The following is a 13,255-nucleotide window of genomic DNA, read 5'->3' on the forward strand; positions in this document are numbered from 1 at the left end:
GGCAAATGGGCGTACCTGTACGTCCCTTTAAATTTGCTGCCATGCCATCGCGTACTCGCGCCGTGAGTCGGATTGCGGGTCCCACGGACTCGATTGCCACAGGGATACCCACAATCATCTCACGGGAGGAAGAACGGGGAGATGCTGGGGGCGTGGCCAGATGTGATCGAGGCAACACGTGTCTTTCCATGGCTCTGTACATCCTGTGCTAATGTAAACAAGCATCTCCCCGTTCTGCCTAGTGACAGTGTCACTGATCATAGCTCCCTGTGATCGGGAGCAGAGATCAGTGACATGTCACACATAGCCACGCCCCCCCACACACTTAGCCCCTTCACTGCCAGTGTCATTTACACAGGAATCAGTGCATTTATATAGCACTAATTGCTGTACAAATGACAATTGTCCCAAAAATGTCCAAACTATCCCCTATTTTGTAAACGCTATTAATTTTGCGCAAACAAATCAATAAACGCTCATTGCAATTTTTTTTAGCAAAAATATGTAGGATACGTATCGTCCTAAACTGAGGAAAAAAATGTTTTTTTTTTAATATATTTTTGGGGGATATTTATTATAGCAAAATGTAAAAAATGTAAAAAAAAAAAGTGTTTTTTTCAAAATTGTTGCTCTTTTTTGTTTATAGCACAAAAAATAAATACCGCAGAGGTGATCAAATACCACCAAAAGAAATTTCTATTTGTAGGGAAATAAATATGTCAATTTTGTTTGGGAGCCACGTCGCGCGACTGCACAATTGTCAGTTAAACCAACAGTGCCGAATCGCAAAAAGTGCTCTGGTCTTTAGCCAGCAAAATGGACCTGGGCTTAAGTGGTTAAGTTAATTCCATTTAAGCCAGGACCATTTCTATAAATTTGATGACTCCTGGATTCCCTCCATACCTTGCCTTTGTTTTTCAATGCAGAATGCCATTTATTCTAAAGTGAGGGTAATCTGTGATGCCTTGTCTCTGTTTAACTGCTTCTTCTGATGCAATTAATTTTGTCTAGCTGCTGTTAGTTTTAATTAACAATATTCCTTTGTACCTATACCACCTATATGCATTTCACCTGTTATGTATATATATATATATATATATATATATATATATATATATATATATATATTTCAGCCTTAAGTCCAGGTTTTCACGTGTCCATTATATGCTGTTTTGGCTTTATGTGGGGAGTTATCCAATCCTCCTATATGTATTTTACATTGTATTGTAATTTTTTGACCAGATTAAGTTTACAACGCTATATCAACCTATTCTGGTGGTTTGCAGCTGCGCTTGGATGTGCCAGAATTATGACCAGTTGTAGGGACTCAGTAGGTTCCCTGGTGGTGGGGCGGCCACCCTTAAGGGGATGATATGTCCTCCCACTTGCACATGTCTTGGCCTGGGCTCCGGCCCTTGGCCATAGTGCATGTGAGCAGGCACGCTCGCGATACTTCCGCGCAAGTGCACTGCAGGACGCTTGACCCTGTGGCGCTGGCTATGGATGTCAGATTAATGTCACAGGGTTAGGAACTACAAGTAGAAGGCAGTTGCTTACTTGCTTACCTTTAAGCTGGACCATGGACCCAGAAGAGCCCCTCTTCACTCCACCTGAACTACAAGTTCTTTATCTTTCGGATTCCTAATGGCCTCTGCATAGCCCTCTTTACCCAAGGACCATTACACTAGATTATTTCTTCTAGCATTAATCAGGACACATTACTTCTCCTTACAGGGTAGGCGGCTGAGAGTTGTGCATTCGTGTGACTGTGCACCTCTCATCCCCTCCACAGAGTACCCTTTCCATCAGTATCTCCTTGGTACCCCCTACCAGTGGAACATTTCCTTCCGTGTTCCCTTACCTACGACCATCTGAAAATTAGGTACATACCACATATCTCTACCTTCACTTGCCTAATGTGATTCAATATTACTTAAATTTTCCCCATTAATGCTTATAGGCCCTCCCTCTCCTTTTTCTCATCTCCCTGCTTCTTCTCACATTTTTCTACTCTCCTTGCTATCACCTCTTTTCTGCCTCCTTCTCTCCCCCTCCTCTTTTCCCCTTTTTCTCCTACCCACTTCACTCATTCCACTCATTTACCCACTTCTTCTACCCCTTCCCCTCTTTCCCCTTCTTTTCCCTCCTGTTCCCCCTTTTTCCTTACCCCCCATTTTCTCCCTTCCCTCTTATTTCCCCCCTTTTCTCTTCCCTCCCTCCCCCTTTTCATCTCCATCCCCTTCCATTCCTCACTGTGGTGTACATGCCTTTGTTTTTTCTCACATCAATTCAGTTTGGTTGTTTTCCTTTGATTTCCCTTCATTCATTACCTAATTTTTATCACAATTTATTCACTATTTGCACCACCAACCTTCCCTTTATGGTAACCACCCATCATTCCACAACACCTTATTCATAGTCACCATTTCACTGGGCTCTTTTCATCCGTTATGTAATTTTTTGGCTCATTTACCTTATGTACCTCATTTCTCCCCTCCCTCACTGGTGATGCCCTGTGCCATGTGCACACCAGAACTTAGGAAAGCAGTTTTACACTCCCCCCTTTTCCCTCCTTGTGTAACATATATTGCTGAATTGTAAAATATATTTTTTATATATGATTGATTATATTACCATTGATTTTGTGTATTATATCGCAGATGTTTTTCCTGATGAATTGGCCTAGCCCGCAAAACTAGTTGAAACACTGTTCATGTTCATGAAGTCACCTATGTTTTTAATTTACTACTGACTTTCCTTGTCATGTATTATGTATCAATAAGCTTTTCTAAATTTTATTATTGTCTATATATTCTACTGTATCCCTGTTTTGTATTGTACCGAGATAGTCCACTTGCTTCCCTCTTTCTCCTTGGTGAGCCCTGGTTGGGGACCAAGTTCCCAAACCCCTTATTTCATTAAATCTTGGATGATGGTGCAAACTTTGTTTTAATATATATAGTTATTGACACTGCTCTTAGAGGCCACCCATATTTCTCAAAGATGAGGTTACACAAAGTAAATAGATACCCAACGTATCATGCTTTAAAACTGCGCACACCCATGGAATGGTGCCAAATTTGGGTACTTAAAAATGTCCATAGGTGACGCTTTAAGTTTTTTTTTTACAGGCTACCAGTTTAGAGTTAGAGGAGTTCCTGTGCTAGAATTATTGCTCTCGCTCGAATGTTTGCTGCAATATCTCACGTGTGGTTTGAACACCAGTTACATATGTGGGCTTGACCTACCTATGGTTTTCACTTCTGAGTCTGAGCACGAGAGGATGCTATTAAAGGATTTCTTTTTTTTTTTTTTTACAGTATCCTTTAAAAAAATCCTTGTAATAGGAATAGGTCTTGGAGAGATCTGGGATCTATAAGTGCCCAGATCTCTCCTCCATTTAATATTTTTTATTTTTACACTTTCCTTTTAAAAAACAGTTTTTTGATCACTTTTATCCCTATTACAAGGAAAGTAAATACCCCTTGTAATAGGAATAGGTCATGACATAGACCCTCTCTGTAAAGAGAACCAGTTATGCCTTATTCCTATCCTAGATCCCTCCATAAAAGACCCGTCATGCCCTATTTCTATTACAAGGGATGTTTACATTCCTTGTAAAAGGAATAAAAGTAATAGTGTTTGAAATATGAATAGGTCATTCTTAAGACCCCCAGATCTCTCTGTAACGAGGACCCATCATGCCCTATTCCTATCCCAGATCTCTCCATTAAGACCACCTGTCATGCCCTTCTTCTATTACAAGGGATGTGTCCATTCCTTGTAACAGGAATAAAAGTGATAGTGTAAAAATATTTAAATTTTTATAAGATAAAGAAATCTGGCGACGTAGGCCCCCTTTGCAGCAAGATCTGGGGTCTAAGTCCCCAGATCTTGCCTCTGTCCTATTATTTTTACACTTTCCCTTCAATTTTTTTATCCCCTTTATTCCTATTACAAGGAATGTAAACATCTCTTGTAATAGGAATAGGGTATGGCAGGTCCTCTTTATAGAGAGATCTGGGGTCTTTAAGTCCCAACATCTCTCCTCTATGTATGCTGGGGAAAAAAAAAATCAATCTCAGGCTTCCCAGCAAAAAACCCAATAGTGCTTGCTTCTACAGGCACCGGAAGGGACGTCCCTTCCTGCCTCTGAGGGTCATAGAGATGGCCAGGGACCATCCAGGCCAGGTAAGCCGGGAGAAGCACATCTCTCCACTTCAACCTAAGAATGTCATACGACGTCCACCATAGGTTAAGTAAACCAAATAAAAGCAAACTACCCACCGCAATCTAGTACAAAATATGTAGTAAAGGAAAGATTGGAAGACATTCGATTTAAAAATCAGGTCAACATTTATTTAGCTATGTACAATGATTTTTATTCTACATTTCAAACAAACAATGGTAGAGTACAGTCTTTGAAGTAATCATAACAGGGCTTCTGCACGATGCTCATCAGAGATAATAAATTGACAAAGGAAATCAGAGGAATTGATGACGTCTTTGGGTTGAATGCAGTTCACCTCAACCTTGCCGATACACCAACACTGCTAGTCCAGTTGAGCAGACTTGTTGAAACAAACAGCAGCTAAAAACAAGACAAATAGGGTTAGAGATGAGATATTTGTAAGAATAGTCCTAAGTGTATTTTATACTTCTGCAGTCTTTCTATTTATTACATTTTCTCATTAACGTTGCAAAAGAAAACAACAAAAAAACAAAACAAAAACCCAACTAGACAACATAAATGAGATGAAAGTTTTCATGGTACGGTTTACTTGTTTTTAAAATCAGATGTGTGCTCAAAGATTAACGCTCCCTATATAGGTTGTATTGTTTTTTCTTTTTTTTCTTTAGCTGTTTTTTTTTGGGAGGGAGGGCTGGGGGAAGGGATAACCTTAAATAGATTCATGTTGATTACTCTACAAATGAGGTGCGTATGGTTAGGTCACAGTAGAAGGCCCCAGGTTATGCCTAGCAAGGCAATGAGAGGTGTATATGAGATGGGTAGATGGTATGATTGGAGTGTTTTGAATGCAAGATATGTAAGGCTCAGTAGGTATCTAAGGTGGAGGGAAGATTGGAAGAAGCACATTCAAGAGAATAGAGTTTTTCACTAAGATACCACAGGCAAAAAGTATTAGTAAAGGGCTAATCGAGTTAATTAGTAAGGAAATGATACACAGTGTCACAAGATTAATAGGAAAACGTAAACACTAATGATTAAAACCACACTGTTAAAAAGGAAAGATATCACCTTATGTTCTTGGAATGTTAGAGGCCTGGGGGACCCAGGGAAAAGAGCAGCAGTTAAGTCAACGGTAAAGACCCATGGGGCTACGCTCCTTTGCCTACAGAAGACACATCTCACTAATATTTCCATTCCACAGTTGGGGTGGGATGCGTTCCATTCCCAATTCCACTCGGTCCATACTTCCTTTTCTAGAGGGGTCAGCATTTTGATTAAAACAGGGGTATCGTTTAACTGTCTACAGGCTAGGATTGATGAACAAGGGCGCTATATCTTTATGCACTGTAAAATAGAGAAAGGATATTAGTCCTGGCCAATGTGTATATACCACCACCCTTTAGCACAGAGATCCTATATGACTTGGTGGAGTTTGTGTTGGATAAGCTGGGAGTCCCACTAATAGTTGTGCGTGACTTCAACATGGTCATCGACCAAATAATGGATAGGCTCCCTCATGGGACACAACGAGGGGGTACACCCGATGGTCGACTATCCCAGTTTGTGGGAGAGTTTCTTCTAAACATGTCACTCTTGTTGATATCTGTTCTTCCCTTTCCCTATATTGTGTTTTTATTTTGGAAATCTGCTGTATCAATAGGCCTCGAAAGTAGGCCTTCAGTGTGCCCCATATGACCCCGAGGGGCCGTACACGGGTTCCAATCTACATATTCTCTTAGGGCAGTTAATACTTAGTATGATTCTCCCATAAGCTCCAACCAAGAGGGACTGATTCTCCACTCCCGGAGATGGTTTCCCTCCCCTAAATCCAGGGAGGCTGTCATTGGTGAGTGGTCTGAAAGACCTCTTGGCAAGTATTTTAAATTGTTTACCATTACAATCGCCTCATCATTCCCCATTATCAAATCTATCCTTGACAAAGTGGAGTGTGTGGTGGAGAAGCACGAGTAGCTCTGGGGTTCGAATCCCAACCAGGACACTACCTGCCCAGAGTTTGCATGTTCTCCCTGTGCCTGCGTGGGTTTCCTCCGGGCACTCCGGTTTCCTCCCACACTCCAAAGACATGCAGGTGGGTTAATTGGCTTCTGTCCAATATTGGCCCTAGTATATGAACCTTGGACTGTGGGCTCCTTGAGGGTAGGGACTGATGTGAGTGTGCAATGTACAGGGTTAGGGACAATTGTAGACACTCCCTCAGGTTGAACTGGATGGACTGGTGTCTTTATTCAACCTTACTATGTAACTATGTACAAAATCTGGTCTAAATGGTTGACAGATCCCTCCTCTGCTTCGGAGGTCTCCTAGTAGTACCTGCTCCAGATAGCTCCCACACGAGTACCAACTGTGCATACCAAATATATCTGATATTATGTCGACATGCAAAAATGTTTTTTTTTACCACCTGCAAAGCAAAAGGCATAATGAGCTAGTATGCACTGCATACTAGCTCATTATGAAATACTTACCTTAGAACGAGGCCCCGACATCTGGCCCGATCCACAGCAAGGGAGCTGACATGCTCCCTCGGCGTTTCTTCCGGGTATCGCAGCTCCGGCGCTGTGAGTGGCCGGAGCCGCGAAATCGTCACTCCCGCGCATGCGCGTGGGAGATTTCATCCCGGCCGGGCCACTGCCGGACTTTCAGCCGTGAATCCCCTTGTGCGCATGCGCTGCTGCAGTCAGCGGCGCATACCGAGGGGAATATCTCCTAAACCGTACAGGTTTAGGAGATATTTTTTTTACCTACAGGTAAGCCTTATTATAGGCTTTCCTGTAGGTAAAAGTAAAAAAAATTTGTATACAACCGCTTTAAATCAATAAAGAGATATTTAAAGAAAAACTATGTAACTGTTGAGAGAGGAATGGAGGGGTGAATGATGGAGGTATTAGAAGGAAGGGATGTGTGAAATATGGGACCATTGGAATTGTAACGCCCTGAGGTAAGATAATGTATAGAGATTAATGATGTTACTCATGAAGGGGGGACCTTTGAAATTCTTTTGATAAATCGCCCTTTTCTTTTTAAAGGATAAATGTATGAGAATAATGTTTTTGTTAAATGGAAAAGAAATTAATAAAAATATAAAGTAAAAAAAAAAAAGATTAACTGGTAGAAGTTAGGTTCTTTTCACAAAAGGTTTGGTAATCAAGTTAGCCTGTCCATTTTTCATACAGATCTCCCAAAAGCTCCATTTAAGACTATGGATTTCCATTGGCTTGTCTTCAAATCCGTCCATTTCTAAAAAATAGGATTTTTAACCACTAGAGATCCGTGCTATAGCCAAATGACGGCTACAGCGCGGACCTCCTTTGCGGCGCGCTCTGTGATCAGCGAGTCTATGAGACTCGCCTGATCATGGATCGAAGCAAGGGGTCGATCCCGACCCTTACCACGTGATCAGCTGTCAGCCAATGACAGCTGATCATGTGATACAACGGAGCCGGTAATTGGCTATTAAAAAAAAGAGCCGATCATCAGCGGCCGTGATCGGGACATCAGTCCCGATCACGGCCAGCTTACCAGTGCCCACCTGCCCCCTGCCAGTGCCACCTCAGTAATTAAAAAGTGCCCCCCATCAGTGCCCATAGTGCCACCCATCAGTGCCCACAGTGCCACACATCAGTGTCCACAGTGCCACACATCAGTGTCCACAGTGCCACACATCAGTTCCCACAATCTGTCTCAACAACGGTGCTGCACCCTAGTGCCACATATCCGTGCCCATCAGTGTCATCTACCAGTGCCCATTAGTGCCGCCCATCAGTGCCACCTATCAGAGCCACCTATCAGTGCTACCTATCAGGCCCATCAGTCCCATCTATCAGTGGTACCTATCAGTGCCCCTTAGTGCCACCCATCCGTGCCACCCATCCGTGCCATCGTATCTGTGCCTATCTTTGCCCATCGGTGACACCTTATCTGTGCCTATTAGTGCCGCCTTAACTATGCCTATCAGTGCCTATCAGTGCCCACCAGTGCCGCCTCATCAGCGCACTTCAATGAAGGAGAAAAATGACCTGTTTGCAAAATTTTATAACAAACTATTAAACATGATTTTTTTTGCATCTTTTTTTGTTTGTTTAGCAAAAAAAAAAAAACTCCCAGCTGTAATTAAATACCACCAAAAGAAAGCTCTATTTGTGGGAAAAAAATTATAAAAATTTCATTTGGGTACAGTAAAATCCTTTTCTTTGATGTACATCTGGGGATACAGAGCCATAGTAATTACTATGTGGGTTATATATTGGACCGTCAGGTGCTGGACCCTGGCAAGCCCCTAAGGCGTGTACTCCCCCATATAACCCCCCCCCCCCCCATTACTGGGAGTCCTCAGTTTTGTAGCCAAGCAATAAAAGTGTATACCAGAAGGGAGGGACCTCTGTGTCCCCTGATGTACATCAAAACAAAGGATTTTACAGGTAAGCCGTTTTAAAAATCCTATTTTCTTTTCTTACATCAAGGGACACAGTGCCAAAGTATTTACTATGTGGGATGTCCCATAGCAATGGCAACTGAAGGGGAGGAGACACAATAAGAAAAGTAAGGAAGTCAGAGGACTCATCCTGCAGCCTGCAGCACACTGCGCCCGAAGGCAATATCCTCATGACCTTTAACATTGGCCTGATGATGCACTGCCCAAGAGGTACTAATCGCCCTGGTTGAGTGTGCTTTAACAGGAAAAGGTGGAATTTTCTTCTTTAAACCATAAGCCTGATTAATGACTTGACAAATCCACTTGGAAATGGTGGATCTAAATGCTGCCTGTCCTCTCTTTGGACCATCTGGCAGTTTTCTCTGTTTAAGCCTAAGGCTGCTTTCACACTGCAGCGGGAGCGGCGTCGGCGGTAAAGTGCCGCTATTTTTAGCGGCGCTTTACCGTCGTTTTAGCGGCGGTGTGCGGGCGCTAGCGGGGTGGTTTTAACCCCCGCTAGCGGCCGAAAAGGGGTTAAACCCGCCCGCTCCTTCACCGCTGCAAAGATGCAGCTAGCAGGACTTTTTTCACCGTCCTGCCAGCGCATCGCTCCAGTGTGAAAGCCCTCCGGCTTTCACACTGGAGTTAAAGGGGCCGGTTTTTTTCAGGCGTTACACAGGCGCTATTTTTAGCGCTGTAACGCCTGAATACCGCCCCAGTGTGAAAGCAGCCTAATCGAAAAAGGAAGATCTGTTAATAGGTGAAATTATAGCCAACCAAAAAAAAACATTAAGGAGAAAGCAAAAAAGTTCCCAAGAAATAGGTTCTTTCCAGCTTAAGCAGCACTCAAAAAAAAAAATACATAAAGTTCAAAAAAAGAAATAAATGCATAAGAGCAACCAGCACTCTAAAAATATAAAAATTGTGACAGTCCAGGTGTTAAGTAATTTCTCATGAGACAGTTCATATCATTGCAGAAATATTCCAACATCACCACACCTTGTGATTCCGCTCCCTATAGGGATTGCTGATGTCCTTTGCACAAAAGGACATCAGCGCGCAATTTCAGAAACGATCAAATCAACAGATATGGTGTCCTGATCCTGAACATTCCAGGATGAACACACCCGCAATCCTCTTATTGTACTCAAGCCTATAGAAAGAAAAGGAATCCTACTGTGAAACTGCAATCCTTTTTTGGTTCAAAAACACCCGACCCTTAAAGGGGTTGTAAAGGTAAATGTTTTTTCACCTTAATGCATTCTATGCATTAAGGTGAAAAAACATCTGACAGTGCCTGCACCCCCAGCCCCCCATTTTACTTACCTCACCCCTCGAAAGTCCCGCGCTCATCCCCCGACATCCTTTCCACCGTTCAGCCTGGCCGCTGTTTGGCTGGAGTGGATGGATGGAAAGCAGCGCAGCCATTGGCTCACGCTGCTGTCAATCACATCCACTGATGCAGAGCATCGGGGGGCGGGGCCGTGTGATACAGCGAGCGGCTACAGCCGCCGGCTGTATCACGGGAGCGCGCCCGCAGATGCTTCTCACCATGCGAGGGAGCTCGCATGAACGTGAGAAGTACCTGCAGGAGGAAGCAGAGACAGCCGCCGAGGGACCCCAGAAGAGCAGGTTCGGGGCCACTCTGTGCAAAACGAGCTGCACAGTGGAGGTAAGTATAACACGTTTGTTATTTTTAAAAAATTCACTTTACAATCCCTTTAAGCTATTGCACTTACACAAAGACTTATTTAAAACAGCACTCTGGTATAATATACACTGCTGGTGAAAGCAGTTCCGATAAACTCACCACCTCAGAGAGACACAGATCGTTTGTGGTGGTTCCCGGGAGAGACTCAGAATGAATCCCCAGTGCAGCAAGCCGTGTGGTCTCCCCTAGATGCGTTTCCGCATTCTGTCTTTGGCAATAGGTGGCTACAAAGTCCACACGGCTCGCTGCACTGGGGATTTGTTCAGAGTCTCTCCCGGGAACCACCACAAACGATCTGTCTCTCTGAGATGGCGAGATTATCGGAACTGCTTTCACCAGCAGTATATATTATACCTGAGTGCCGTTTTAACTATATCTTTGTGTAAGTGCTTAAGGGTCAGGTGTTTTTGGGACAATAAAAGTTTGCAATTTCATACTATGAGGATTCATTTTCTTTCTATATGCTTGAGTGTAATAAGAGGACTGCAGGTGTGTTCATTCTGGAATGTTCAGGATCAGGATGCCATATCTGTTGATTTGATCGTTACTTAACCACTTAAGGACGGCCGCATGTCAATGTACGTCGGCACAATGGCACCGACAGGCACAAGCACGTACATGTACGTGCTTGCCTTCCAGCAGGTTGGGGGTCCAATCGGACCCCCTCCCGCTGGCTGCGACGGTCCGTTTCGCTTCAGGAGTGATCCGGGATGAGGGGATGGCCGTTGATTTCCGGTCATCCCCTCTCGATCGCTCATGGCGAATGAGAAGCTTCCCCTGCCTGTGTAGTGTAAACACAGGCAGGGCGGAAGTGATGCCACTCTCCTCGTGGCGGTCTTTTCGACCGGACGACGAGGAGAGAAGACATCCAAGTAAGTGCACCAACAGTCCACTGACACATAGGTACACATAGGCACACTTTTCACCCCAGTCACCCCCCGATCACCCCCCCCCCCGCCCCCCCAGTCAGTGTCACTGATTGCAGTGATCATTTATTTACTGATCACTGCATTTAGTGTCAGTTGTGACTGTAAAAAGTGTCAGGGCAGTTAGTGTTAGGCCCCTTTAGGTCCAGAGTAGCCCCCTACCCCCCTAATAAAGGTTTAACCCCTTGATTGCCCCCCCCCCCCAGTTAACCCTTTCACCCCCTTTTACCAGTGTCACTAAGCGATTGTTTTTCTGATCGCTGCATTAGTGTCACTGGTGCCGCTAGGAAGCTAGTTATTTTTTTAGGTTCACCGCCAGGTTTTTATAGTGTTAGGTACCCCCATATATAACCTAATAAAGGTTTTAACCCCCTGATTGCCCCTAGAGTTAACCCTTTCACCAGCGATCACCGTATAAGTTACACTGGTGACGCTGGTTAGCCAGTTAGCTATTTAGGTTCCCCGTCAGGTTTTTATATAGCGTCAGGTACCCCCATATAATACCTAATAAAGGTTTTAACCCCCTGATTGCCCCTAGTTAACCCTTTCACCAGTGATCACCGTATAAGTGTTACGGGTGACGCTGGTTAGGTAGTTCACTTTTTATAGCATCAGGGCACCCGCCATTTATTACCCAATAAAGGTTTAACCCCCTGATCACCCGGCGGTTGATATCAATTAGGTTTTAGGGTCAGATAGGGTCTGCGTCGCCCCAGGCAGCGCTAGGTTAGTGCCAGTAACGCTAACACCCACGTGCAAAGCATACACCTCCCTTAGTGGTATAGAATCTAAACAGATCAATATCTGATCTGATCAGATCTATACTAGCGTCCCCAGCAGTTTAGGGTTCCAAAAAAATGCATTGTTAGCGGGATCAATCCAGATACCTGCTAGCACCTGCGTTTTGCCCCTCCGCCCAGCCCACCCAAGTGCAGTATCAATCGATTACTGTCACTTACAAAACACAACACACATAACTGCAGCGTTCGCAGAGTCAGGCCTGATCCCTGCGATCGCTAACAGTTTTTTTTGGTAGCATTTTATACAGTCGCTGGCAGCCTAGGTGCTTTTTTACCTGTGAGTCTCACTAGTGTACCCCTAAATTTAGAGCCCAAAATGGCAAAGCAAAGGTACACTAGTGAAGAGGCCTACACGTTTCTGAGCATGACAGATAGTGAAGAGGAAGACACTGATCTGTCAGATTCAGGCTCAGAATACGATCCTGTAGAGAACAGCGGCTCCATGACAGATAGCTCTGACGACGAAGATGAGGTCCCTGCTAAAGTCAGGTGTACCAGACCCCGATCTTCTGATGTTGTTGAGGTGGAATAAAATCGCAGGTCCCTCGTATGGAGCAGAGAAGTAAAGAAGCCGCTCATCCTTCTGGTGAACTGACAAGCACCAGCGGCCTAGTACACCCTGGACGTACATCCAGCACTGCAGTATCACGTGGTGACGTGGCGAGTCCCATAAGTGCAGTTCAAGCTGGCGAGGTGGCAAGCACAAGTAGTGTTTCCCTTGCGACCAAAAAGAAGACAAAGGCAGGCCCGTCGTTCCCATAGTGCCCTTCCTGCAGAATTCGCCAATCCTGATTGGGTGCCCACCACTTCTGCAGCACCAGTACTTCCCCCATTCACTGGCCAACCCGGTATTCAGGTGTATACAGCTGATTTTACGCCACTTGATTTTTATTCGCTGTATTTCACGGAAGATCTCTATAGATCTATTGTGGACCAAACTAATTTATATGCTGGTCAACACATCGCCATTAATCCCCAGTTGCCTTCCCTTGCCAGAGATTGGAAACCAGTTACGGTTTCTGAATTTAAGACCTTTCTGGGCTTTTCCCTCAACATGGGCACACATAAATTCATGACGTTGCGGGCATATTGGTCCACGCATCCGACTGACCACATGCCCTGGTTCTCTAACTCCATGTCCAGGAAACGATAAGAGCAGATCTTGCGGTTCATGCACTTCAATGATAATGAACT

The 13,255-nt window shown here is 44.3% G+C and overlaps 1 long non-coding RNA gene across 1 annotated transcript in view; it reads right to left on the reverse strand.

Annotated features, from left to right (window-relative positions):
- Nucleotides 1-4,337: 4,337 nt before the first annotated feature.
- LOC143933319 (uncharacterized) overlaps nucleotides 4,338-13,255 on the reverse strand; it is a 115,200-nt gene continuing 106,282 nt past the window's right edge. Inside the window, exon 3 of the long non-coding RNA XR_013263087.1 lies at nucleotides 4,338-4,591. This is a non-coding gene — a long non-coding RNA (uncharacterized LOC143933319). The remainder of the gene's footprint in view (nucleotides 4,592-13,255) is intronic.

The sequence above is a fragment of the Lithobates pipiens genome, unplaced genomic scaffold (assembly GCF_037356315.1).
Source record: "Lithobates pipiens isolate NorthernLeopardFrog02 unplaced genomic scaffold, aLitPip1_a1.2 Scaffold_10, whole genome shotgun sequence".
NCBI lineage: Eukaryota > Metazoa > Chordata > Amphibia > Anura > Ranidae > Lithobates > Lithobates pipiens.